Genomic DNA, 13220 nt, shown 5'->3' with positions numbered 1-13220 from the left:
CTGACCAGAATTTGGTTTTTCCAGCACGCAAGCCAACGGCGAGTTGCTAGACTGACCCTGGCTGCAAATTATATTTGCTGCCGCTAGGGTGCGTCTCGATTTCTAGGCTACCTGCCCACCTCAAACCAGTGAAAAAAGGACAAAAGCACAAATGCAGAAATCTCTCATGTAAAATTATCCAAACTGTTTGAAGAACTGAGAAAGTTGCATGCTTATGTAGGACCCCATTGCTCATAGTACAGAGCTGAATATGTTTTAAGGGCCTTCAAAATACATCAGGTATGATTCACAAATCAATTTACAACCAAGATCAAAGAGTCAAGACCAATAAAAAACAACTTAAATGCTGCTTCTGCATATTCCAGTTTGGAAAACAAGATTCATCAAACATAGTACATCACTTAAAGCCAACTTAGAAAAATATAATATATTAAAACTTGTTCTTTTAGTGATTGATGAGGTCACATCCGTCTAATCCCTTTTTTGTTCATCCCTAAGGCTCTCCTCCATCATCTGTCGCTCGGCTCCCTCAAGTCATTTCACAGTCTCTCTCTTTACTTTCTCAAGCTTTTTGACTCCTTTTCTCTCTTCTTATGCTCCTTGTCATAATTTCTCTGAGCTGCAGTCTATCATAACATCTCTTACTTCATTTTTGGGGACGCCTACTCATTAGGACTTTTCTCAATGCCTGATGAATCTAGGTGGGTGCCAGTGATTGAGTTGTCCTTTATTTATCCTCTAATGAAAAAGGACATTCTCATATTAGCTGCTGTTCTCTCTCTTGCCTTCCCTATATAGGAAGTAAAGTTACACCCTCAATAATCACCTGGGGTCACATTTATAAACGTGGCGTACGCACAAAACGGGGCTGAAATGTGCGTACGTAATCCAGCAGTGTTATTTGCGCTTGTACCGAGTGATAATTGTTCCATAAACACCTTATAAAATCCAGGGACTGCCCATTTCTCCGACGCTCCATTGTTCCGACCTCTCAGTTACATGAAAAATTCCCTTTGGTCCTACAGCCTACTAGTCCGACGTCCCTTTGTTTTGAAAAAATAAACCCTCTGCTCCGACATCCCATTGTTCCGACCATATAGGATTATGGTTAAGGACAATTATTTATAATATTTCTTTAGGATTTATGCCTTGTTTAACATGTCAGGAATCCTGAAGTTTCCGGTTTGAAACAGCCAAGATGAGGCGTCTTCTCATTGATCAAGTTAGTTATTGCAGGGCTATGCCCCATTCCTATTCATTATCATTGCAGGCTTATGGAAATAAACTCAGCAAAAAAAGAAACGTCCTCTCACTTTCAACTGCTTTTATTTTCAGCCAACTTAACATGCGTAAAACTTTGTATGAACATATAAAAATTCAACTACTAAAAACTAAACTGAACAATGTTTCACAGACACGTGACTAACAGAAATGGAAAAATGGTTCCCTGAACAAAGGATGGTCAAAATCAAAAGTCACAGTCAGTATGTGGTGTGGCCACCAGCTGCATTAAGTACTGGGCTCTTCGCTGGCCATGGCAGAACACTAACATTCCTGTCTTGCAGAAAACCGTGCACAGAACGAGCGGTATGGCTGGTGGCATTATCACGCTGGAGGGTGATGTCAGGATGAGCCTGCAGGAAGGGTACTGCATGAGGGAGGAGGATGTCTTCCCTGGAACTTTTGATTTTGACCATCCTTTGTTCAGGGAACCATTTTTTCATTTCTGTTAGTCACATGTCTGTGAAACATTGTTCAGTTTAGTTCTTAGTATTGAATTTTTTTATGTTCATAAAAAGTTTTACGCATGTAACGTAAAAAGTTGGCTGAAAATAAAAGCAGTTGAAAGTGAGAGGACATTTCTTATATACAGTATATATATATATATATATATATATATATATATATATATATATATATATATATATATATATATATATATATAGTACTAAAATAGTTCACTGAAACATGTTTCTGAAAACATTTTCAGCGAGAAATAGGCCGAGCAGTTGCTGAATCTGTCTTCATTTCAGCTCAACAAAGGTCAGTTTAGAAGATTTTCGTCAGATTTTGAGAGACTAGTCACCTCATTCCGCTCGCCATTTCCGAGTGATTTCCGACTGCCCTGCCGCCGACTGAACTCTCGGCTCGTTGGAGATGAACTGTGCCTCGCCTGTAAAGTAGACGAGAGCAGGCGACAGCAGCCGGGGACGGTGACAAAAATCTGCTCTCAAGTCGGACAGTTTCTAGCCGTTTCCAGCAGCCTTCAGCAGGACTAAATAAGCCAAAATGTTGCTGCTGTTGTTCTGAAAGATATTAAACATTCTGAACTTAGCAGAACCTTTCCTTGTTTGGTTTTTTTCTTCATATTTGCAAAGTGATTTAGCATTTAAATATCCATTATTATAAGCTTCAGTCTCAATTTAAAAAAAGATTAATCACGATTAATTACAGCAAATAATTAGTTAATTTTTTTTAATCAATTGACAGCCCTAATATATATATATATATATATATATATATATATATATATATATATATATATATATATATATATGTATAAATATAAAAGTATATAAATACATATCCAACCCAAAACTAACTTTACCCTGTTGGACTTTGGACTTAGCCTTACTTTTATTTCAGTTTTTCAAAGATAAGCTAAACATTTAAATGTGTAAGTAATCTAGAGAAAGTAATTTTGCTTGTTATTTTTGATTCAGATTTTAGATTATGGGATCCACAAAAGCCTATATGGTCGGAACAATGGGATGTCGGAGCAGAGGGTTTATTTTCTTTTTTCTCGAAACAAAGGGACGTCGGACAACTGGGCTGTAGGACCAAAGGGAATTTTTTGGGTTATTGAGAGGTCCACTAGTTGATGCTGTGATTTTGGCAAGGTGTTAACAATCACAAATTGTTGTAAACATATAAATGCTGCGGTGACCCCTGGGTGTAATGCTGCATGATGGCACTGCTGGACCTGCAGGAGGACTAACCTCAGGAACCATGACGATGACTGGCTAATATGCTGATTTAGATTCCCTAAAGCTGTGCTCTTGGATCTATGTACTGAACTGGGTCCAGTAGAGAGGGCAACACGCCGGAACCGTGCCATCCCGGTCCAAATACAGGTCCTCGCAACTCTGGGGGCAACCAGCTGTTTCCAGAGGGAAATGGCAGACAGCTAAGTGTTTTTTATAATAAATATTATATATAATCTTCAACTTTATCACTAAGGCTTGTTTGGATATAATATATAGTTCTTTGAAATCTTATCATATAGGTCTGGTATATCAAAGCTGTCCCCGAGTGCTGTAATACCTGCAGTTTTGGATGGTATTTTTAATATAGGTATTCTATAGATCAGGTTTCCCTACACTATGCGAGAACAGGCCGAAATTATAATTCAATTTGAAGCAATGAGTTTTTTGCTTTTATCCCGCCAGTCGTCATGATTCGGTGTAATGAAAGAACTGCCAGGGTCATTAATATACTGATCAGCATTCACGAGGTGCTTTAAATTGCCTAATTATGGTTAAAAATGGGCACGTATATTGCGGGATAAGAGGCTGATTTACGTACACACGCTTGTGGGTAATCTGTGATGTATAAAGGGAACATTGCTTACAGATGTGCGTACGCATGTTTTTAATGAATCAATTTTTTTGCCGTAGGCCATTTTTGGCTTTTGGGCGTACGTACACTTTTAGTAAAGCTCCTACAAACAATTTTACAAATGAGACCCCAGGTGTGAAATTTATTGTCTTTTCCACTACTGCATATTTAGGTACTTTCATTTTGGCACATATGTAAACATCTTTAGAAAACTATGAACAAAATAGGGCAAAATACTAATGTCCATGTTTTCAGAACAGAAAAGTAGCTGTTGCATGTTGGAATAGGAAACGTTTGCCTTTTTCTAGCCATACATTTGGCTGAGTTCACAAAACTAAATTTGGTTTCATAAGTGAGTGTAAAATACTAAGTCTAAAAATACTAAAAATGTTCAATGTTCCTATAGCGCAGAACTTCAAATTATGCTTTCATTTTGTTGTTTTCATTCTTTCCAATTTGCAGATTGTGCAACTCCCAATTTGTGTCCTTGAACTGCCAGAGCAATGTCAGTGGAGTAACTGTGAACGGACATTTTAAAACCATATGTAATATTCTTCCAGTATATTCTTTCCAGGCTGTGCATAATATTACACGGCTCTCTGTGAGTGCAATTACATGGACATGTGCCTAGGACTGTGCCATCCAAATTGAGAGTGATTATGGTCGGGCTAACTGGTTGTGCTGAGACAGAACAGAGGGGAAAAGAGGGACTGTAACATTCAGCACTCTGCACTGCTTATCTCTTCTACACACTGCCGAGAAGAGGCAAAACGTGTTCATATCATTACTTACATACAGTAAACTACTAAGTATCCAGTCTAGGTAACACCAGTGGTTTCTTCACCGGTGGAATGAACTACTGCCTTCACCTAAGTATTCTCATTACTATCCTCACATTTCATTTGGAAGTCAAAAGGCCAGGCATTAAGAATAAACACTCTCACTGGCTCACCCAGTCTTGTCCAAGTTACAGCCAAAGCAACCTTTTATTATTCTTACTGTATCTCTAGAGGGAATCAATTGTAGTTTCATGACAGCTCAGGCAATTTTCAAGGTGCTATCTGCCAAGATATCATATTACACAGTGTCAGCACCTATCAGGATTTCCAGTCTGCCTGGGCATGATGTCCCCTTAGATGAAATATGATTAGCAAAGACAGAACCAGAAGGTATAATGGTGGTCCTCTAGGCCTTTGCCTGTAAAGTGCAAAGAAACGTAGGTGTGATTGATTCACTTTACACTCTCCTGTACTACTAACCTAGTCCTACCAGACTCTCGTAAATTTCATTTGTACAGAGAGTCTGGCCACTCTCCATTGACAAGTGTCAACTTCCTTGAAGGCGGGTACTCTGTTGAAGTTTAAAACTATTGGATCTGCCCAGAGCCACTCTGGATCTGCCATAACCAATCACTAACGTTTGGGCGGGACGTTGGCTTAGCATCACTATAAGCCACTCCTTCACCACTAACGTAGCGAGCGGGAAAATCAAACTTTTCCCAAACCCCGTGGGGAGGAGGGCCACAACATCATGGCCATCAGCTTTAACTTCTGGATATTCGGCAGCGTTGCCACAACGGACCGAATGGCTTTGCTCGTATCTTTCTCCGCCGCCGTTACGTAACTACGACTCAAACTAGTGCACAACCTCAACGTCATCGTTCTAAGCCACTCCCTCTGTTCGCTGATTGGACCGGTAAAAATTTGACCTGAAAAAACCCAAGACTATATCGCAAACCCAGACGGTGTACCGAAGAAAATGAAAATTGAGTGTAAGTACTTAGGCGGGCGGAGCCAGGCTGCTGTACAACAAATCTATCTGGCACTACAAATCAAATTCACCTGAGATGGCATCAGTGTCACGTCTCACCAGGGGGTGACCAATACTTGCAATGACAATACTATCTGAGGTAGAAAGTCTAGAGTTTTTCCCTCTCCTTTCTCTTCTTGCTCTCAACTCTGATGTGTGTATCCTTTTTAAAAAGGAAACGGTGACAAGGAGAAGACTGAGTATGTGAGACAGATACACAGTGTGCCGCTGGGTTTGACTACACCTATAAGCTTGCTTTGTACAAAGTTTAACATAGAAAATAAACAGACAGAATGCTCCCCTCAAATATACTCCTCCAAAAACAAATTTGACAAGGCGTACAGGACAGGAAGGACAGTCTTCAAGCGTGTCTCCATGTCTTTCTTTCCATTTGGACAGATGGTAGGAGAAGATACAGAGGACCAGAAAAACGTGACAGGTTTACGGGGTTTTACAGGCAGTCGCTGATGATGAGATATTGTTGGAGTTCAACATAAGCTTCGGGTTGGCAGAAAGGGTGTGACTGGCAGGAGAGCTTATTAGACAGCACATGGCTCTATGTGTGAGCTGGGAGCTCATATATGAATACCTCATACGTGAGGATCTCATATAGCCGAAGAGCAGACAGAAGTTAGAGTTGGCACAGACACATAACCATGGTGCACATATGCACAAAAACACACATACATCCACTCTGGCCCATACACACATTCCCTGCCTCGCATACGCCCGGATCTGTTGCTACAGCTCAGCTGCGCTGTGGGCGCCGTGAGGACTGTGACGATGTGAGGACAAGAAGGCGTTGGAGCCTCCCTACAAGGCTCCTTCCTAATGGTAGATTTGACATTTACCCTGGGAGGCTGTGAGCTGTGGCTGCTGCTCCCACAAAAATGATTCAACCTGCTGTGCAGGATATAGAGAAATCTATTCTGATGGACGACGACAGCTACAGTGAAGGACCTGGAGATGTCTGGGGGCTGTGTGTGCATATTGTACCTTAATTTACTAACACACGGCATCTGATATGACTGTTACTTGAGCCATCTAGGGCCAATGTTGACAGTTCTCTAGGATGGAACATGATGGAGAGAGACAGAAAACAGGCACGGTATGTCAGAGGGATCACTAAGTGAACGTCTTTCATTACATGTTTTGTTGACTCATACATACAAGCACACAACTCCTCTAGATGGCTCAATAAAAAGCATCTCAGAAAAAAACTGCCCCCACACCAGCTATCCTTATTGATCGGACAAGACTTAATCCTGCTCCGATTCTAGCAGTCGGGTTACTGCTGGTCACGCATTTATCAGACATTTGTCTTTACACTTGTTTACTATTTTAGATTTCCGGAGTGTTGAATACCTGCATCACAAAAAGTCTGCCAGTCCTAGTGACATGGAAAATGATATAGCTAGTCTTTTATATAATGTTTACCATGTTCACAATCTTAGTTAAGCCTGCAAGCTTAATACAACGGAGTGTGATGGGAATGTCATTAGTTATGGAAGTATTTGGTGATAAACTTAAAAGTATTTATTTGTATAGTTCTTTTTATAGAAACATTTGTAGTGCTTTACACAATTTATATATAGCCTATGAAAGCCATATATGTTTAGTGTGTATATATATATATATATATATATATATATGTGTGTGTGTGTGTGTGTGTGTGTGTGTGTGTGTGTGTGTTTGTTTGTGTCTTAAATACAACAATTAAAAATGTATGACATCCGTACATTATTGTCACATTATGCCATGTTGTGAATTGAATTTAAGGTAAACATAAAAGTTGTCATGAACACTGTGCTGCACATCATATTTAATTGCGGTCGCTTTAAAATGACAGCTCCGAGGCACGGATGTCTCATTTTGTTAAATGCTTGCTGCTTCGACTCCTCTCTCATCGCGTCTCTCCCTCGACTCCTCGAATCTCCTGTGAGCGGGACTAAGACGTGAGGAGGGAAGACGAGAAGACGAATCAGGGATGCACAAACTGGGAAAGTGGAAGTGATGATTTTTGAAGAGAGGGTGGAGCTGGGGAGGGTGACACGGCTGCGCCATTGTTGTTAATGGTGTCAATGGCGCTACCCTTAACTAAATGCTTGAGTTGAGGATTTTAACCCTTCTAAAGCAAGTCATTCACTGGAGATTTACCGGCGAGTAAACGCAGACCAAAACGGGTACTGCCGCCATTCATCTACATGTACAGCAGTACAGAAAATCTGCAACACTTCCCTTAATTTGCTAGGTGACGCTAGCGGTAGCTAGCTAGCTTGGTTGGCGTGACGCTGAAATCTTCACATTAACCTTGATGAAGTTAAAACACACAGTGAAAGGGTCAAAGTTTACGACGAAACCATGGACAACACCCAAAACAAGTGCAAGGTTATTATTAGCCTCCTGCTGGAAATTAGATAGAATGCAGGTTTAAGGTACTTCCGCGTTGGCTTCACTTTTCAGGCCCTAAAGCATCAACCAATCAATTTTTCACTCTATGGCTGTTGCTGGCTGATTCAGGAGGAGTTTAGTTGTTTGTCTCATAGTAACAGTTTATATATCCAGTTTCCTTTTTTAAATGACATAGAAATGGCTGCCATGGAGAGGTATTTCCTCTCACGCAGGCGCAGAACGTACATGCTAGTTGGCCGTCAAATGTAGTCTTTGCACTGTTTTAGTGAAACTTTTTGGCCAATACAGGCATCCTCAGGCAACGTGAGGCAACGCCACAGTTGGCCTTCGTTTTTAGGCCTTTTCGTTTTCTTGTTTCTAAATTAATCAGGAATGTGGGCTTCATTATACTGTAGTCTGAAGACCCAAGTTATTTTTTGCTGACTTCTGCAGGAAAATTTGAAACTAAGTGAATTGTTAACTGGTGGGTGGGTTTAGGGCAACTGCCAGATCTAGGGAAAAATAAATATTCTGGGGACTATAAACACATTACTGATACATTTTAACTGAGCTATCTCTGCTTCTCTTTGTTCTGCTATCTTCCACTCTTTTTCTGTTTATCGACTTTTTAATGCAACTTTACATTCACTGCATTGCACCTCTGACCGTCATGCATTTCTTGATAAGCAGATTTTGAATATAAACGTTACATAAATACAAAGAGCATGATGGTTACACCTAAAAACGTCAACCAATCATTTTTGACCTCAGCTTCAATGATACATAGTGCAACACTTGAGCCTTGTAATAACCCACCAAGCAGTCCTCAATCAAAATGGGTAAAAACTAACAGGGTAGGTGACATTAGGGTTTCAAACTGCCTATTTAACAGTTAGTGAACTCAATTGTGTAAGCAAACACTGATCAAATAACATCCCCAACCTTTCTGACGTGTGGCCACAGACAGTTCATCAATCTAACAGTAGTTAAAGTACGCACAGCAAGGGCTGCCACAGATGTGTCAGTTCATTTAGTACTATGGCGTACTACGGCTCTGTTCAAGGCAGCTTCCCTACTCTCTTGGAAATAGATTGAATGGAGGAACATTTAACAGATGGTTGTTAACAACATATGAAAACAGACTAAACTGTGTTTCATGGTTGTCATTTGTTGGACAGACTGTCATCTTCTCTGAACCTAGAAATTGGATTGTTTTCCTACCAATTGCACAATAGTTTCCCAATAAATTGTAAATTCAATTTACTTTATTACGCTCCGTATGCTTTATAAGACATGCTCAATACATATATTAAAAACAAACTGTAAAACAAAAGCACTATTAAAACCATGTATATTGTCTCTTATGATCTATGAGAAATAGAACTTCTTTTCAGTCAGAGAAAGGAAGGTTTCATTTTTCACTATTGTTTTTTTGCTTCAATAGCAGGAGGCCTTTGGCCTCGTGTGCTCAGCAAATTTGTTGTTTACCCACCAAACATCACAGAACAAGACCTCGGATTAGGTTACAAGCCAAAATCTCCATGTAAAGGCCCAGGGGTTTTGTGCCAGGAAAACCGAGTGAAACCTCCGCCACATCCCCTCACGCCCTGCTTTTTTTGCTACTCTCTTAATCTTCCCCCCACTGTAACAAAAGCAGCAGCAGTAAATATTGAAGTAAGTTCATAAAAGTATCCTTCAAAGCTAGGACGAGACAGCTGGCATACCATCAAAGGCGATAAAACATATGGTACAGTGACAGCACATGCATCATTGCCTGCCTGCACTAGTTACCAATTCTTCATTTTATTCTGAAAGTGTTTCTCTTTTGTTTACTTGTGAAGGCAGAGTTCATAAGTCTTTGAATTCCCATGGCAATGTTGACACTGAGAGAGTAAAGAATGAAATGAAATGGCACAGAGAGAATCAGATAAAGGAGGATGGCAGTGTAATAAATGGACTGCTGCTTTATATACTGTGACATGGTTATTTAGAAAGCAGGCATTGGAGGTGGTGGGAGTGTACAAACTTATCTACTTTCAAGTATCAGGTGGACTCCCATCTCAAAGTGCTCAGGTTTCTGTATCCTGCATAGCACCAATAGAAAACAAGGATATGATACAGATTACTGTGGGTAAAAACATCTGTAGGTTAGTCATGAAATGTTAAAATCCAGGAATGCTCTAGAGTTCTATTGAAGGTACATCAACCTAAATATAATCTAATTCAATAAAACAGCCTTAGACTAAGCTTTACCTTTATGAAGTACATAATCTTAACCCACATTTTAGCATCTCTACATTGGATACGTGTATGTTTTGGAGTGTTATTATTACATATTTAAAGGCTCACCTTCAAGGACAAGGGTGTAGGTTTGGTTGGTAGAGGTTCTTAAGCAAAACAAAGTATATAAATGCTATTTCCTGCTTTTCTTTGTTCTCAAATAGGTTTACAAACTCTCGCTACTTCCGGCACAGCGTAATTGCTTTGAGCGTATGGTAATACTTGGAAGTCAGAAATGTGCTGATTCTACTCTAAGGTCATTTTATTATTTAAGGCTGTAGATTGTTGTGCTGTTGTATTCTACATGTGTAAATGTGAGTGCAAGAACATGTATTTCCCCTTGGTTGTTAGTATGAATGTGAATGAATCAGAAAGACAGGGAGAGAGAGGGAGGTCGACAGAAAGAAACAGATAGATGAATAACTAGATGGACAGACAGAGGGAGAAAGATCATGCTTGAATTAAAAATGTAGCACCTATCACATCATAGTAGACTGTGACTTTAAAAGTACATATACATATATATATATATATATATAAATAAAAGGACATAGATTTTGGCCTATGTGTAACTGTAGCATGACCATAATTCAGAGCAGCTTGTCCTCATTAAGACTTTGCAGTCCCTCCCACTGAAGCGCCTTACTCTGAGGGCAGCTTAGCCCTTTCATCCCCATTTTGGTATGGACCTCAGCCCTGTCTCCAGAGTACGAGGGACTGTGGCAGTGCTGGTGATGGCAGAGCCACCCAACTCCTGGGACCTCTGGTAACCCGCAACATAAGCTGGGTGACACGAGGTCAGCTGCCTGCTGCGCCAACATCCAAAGGTTACAGTCACTCACTCTCTCCAAACACCACCCTCCAATCCAGTTTGCTTGGTTGGTGCCATAATAAAGTGCTCTAAAATGGTAGCCGCTGCAAAGTCTGACTTAGATTTCTCTATCTTGTGATCAATGTTAAGTTTTACATGCGATTCTCAGCAGAACATCCTGGTTTCTCCCCAACAAGCAGCTTCATCTGACAGCTTTCACCTGCGGGTCAAGCCTTTAAAAGGGATAAGCTAAATCCTGAGCTTGTGTTGAGATGGTTATCAAGGCAATTCTGACTTCCAGGGCACTATCTATCCGGTTAGAATATGAAGTGAAAACAGACTTGAACCAAAACCTTAACTTCCTTTACTTACTCCTTACAAATGTTTCAATTTCATCCCCATATCAGGATCAAAGACCATACGGTGAGAAGCCACCAGATAGTGATGACCCTAGATTCCCTTCTCACCAGACGTGATGTGGCTGTCTTAACTTAAACTGCCATTCTTGTGGCCATCACATTAGCAAAGTATGTCTAAGAAGATTCTTAGTCAGACAGGCCACAATATTTGCGTGTATTAAGTCAAAGGCAAATGGACCTTTTTGGGTGCCATTAAATGCAGGCTTCACCATACACTGCGGCTTCACATCCTATGGGTGTAGACTTTGCTGCATTTTCTGAGGTGTGTTCACAGATTCATGGCAAGTGTTCTTTTCTTTGCTGTTGTCTGTTGAGGTGACAGTAACACGGCTGTGGACAGGAACAGGCTCAATAAGTTGATCAAGAAGGCAGGGTCTATTATTGGCCTGACGCCAGATCAGTGTTTCCCATATATTGATTTATTTGTGGCGGCCCGCCACAATATCAACATTGACTGCCACATATTGATTTTTATTTTTTTTTTTTCTGGAAACAAATTGAAACGCAAAGAAAATTCTTACATAGTAAGACAGCACAGGCAGAAGCAAAATAGCTTAAGGGAAACTATATAGCAGGAGCTAATGAAGCGCAACCGTGAGAACCACTTCTTCTGCCACAGTCTAGAGGAGAAATCGCGTGGATGGCGAAGAGAGGGTGGAAAATACAGAGGGATGAGCGATAGAGGACGGGGTATGAAAACAGTGAGAAAAGCAATTAGTGTCCGCTAATTGCTCTCACTAAAAGAGATGGATCTGATTTTCCAGACTCTCCAAACGTATAAATGTGGACTGCATGGGTGTGCAGTTTAAAAGCCATGCAGAAAACGGTGCTAGCTCTCAGTCTGATAGCAGCAGGACTGATAAGACCAGACCCTATCATCAAACCTTCACGCTATCATCTTTCTTGTGATAAAAAAATGTAGACATGACGGTAAAGAGAGTGATGGGAAGATAAAGTAATAGAAGTCTGATACAGCTGGAGAAAAGATGAACAAAATGATGGAGTAAAAAGAGACGATTAAAGATAAAAGAGTTGAGGCAATGGAGAAAGACAACCCCCATGCCCAACTTCTTTGAGCAAGAAGTTTTAGCATTTATATGGTAAATAAATGTGTCTTGGCATTATAATATAAAGTGCATGCAAGCATGAAGAGCACAATAATACAGTCATACTGACGTAATCCAGGTTTCCTGTGTAAAATCAAATATCTGCCCAGCCTGAAAAAACGTTGATGGCAGCTCCAGCCACTCTATTCTTCATCATGTAATGAGGTTAGTATTGACTAAACACCTATGAAAAGAATCCACTCTGGGTGTTTAATGATAGCAGCCATTTTCTTTGGGAAAACACTTAGCCCGACAGTGCTCCTGAGAAACAGAGGCAAACTGAAGGTGCAATGAGACCAGAGAGACAAAAAACAGGGAGAAAATTTGAAAAATAGCGCAGATTGCGATTGTGCTTAATAGCGGCCCTCACATAAAAGTGTTTTAAAAACATGTTTTTCTATAAACCAAGCACGCTTCCAAGCATTTATCACAGTGTAGGACAAACCACAGCGCAGTATAAAAAAGGAACATTAATGCTGAAGCACTTCTTGCCGCAGGATGAAATAAAAGAGCTTTGTGGTGTGTGTGTGTGTGTGTGTGTGTGTGTGTGTGTGTGTGTGTGTGTGTGTGTGTGTGTGTGTGTGTGTGTGAGAGATAGAGTGCTTGTGTGCAATAGGGCATATGCAGACTGAAACAAGATGTAATTAACACGAATAATAGCTCTCCCCTCCTCCAACTGTAAGCAAGGGAAGCTGGGATATCTGCTCTGTCCTAAAACAGCGTAATCGTGTCTCATTTTCTGCTGGATCCCTGATTGAGTCGAAGGCGGGGAATTACGATAGAGCT

The 13220-nt window shown here is 40.5% G+C and overlaps 1 protein-coding gene across 2 annotated transcripts in view; it reads right to left on the bottom strand.

Moving 5' to 3' along the window:
* The window catches only part of dph1 (diphthamide biosynthesis 1), a 71007-nt gene that overhangs the window by 41215 nt on the left and 16572 nt on the right, over nucleotides 1-13220 (bottom strand). The window lies entirely within an intron of this gene.

This window comes from Perca flavescens, chromosome 3 (assembly GCF_004354835.1).
Source record: "Perca flavescens isolate YP-PL-M2 chromosome 3, PFLA_1.0, whole genome shotgun sequence".
Classification (NCBI taxonomy): domain Eukaryota; kingdom Metazoa; phylum Chordata; class Actinopteri; order Perciformes; family Percidae; genus Perca; species Perca flavescens.
Note: the sequence above shows the minus strand (reverse complement) of the source record. Positions and strands in the feature narration are given on the sequence as shown.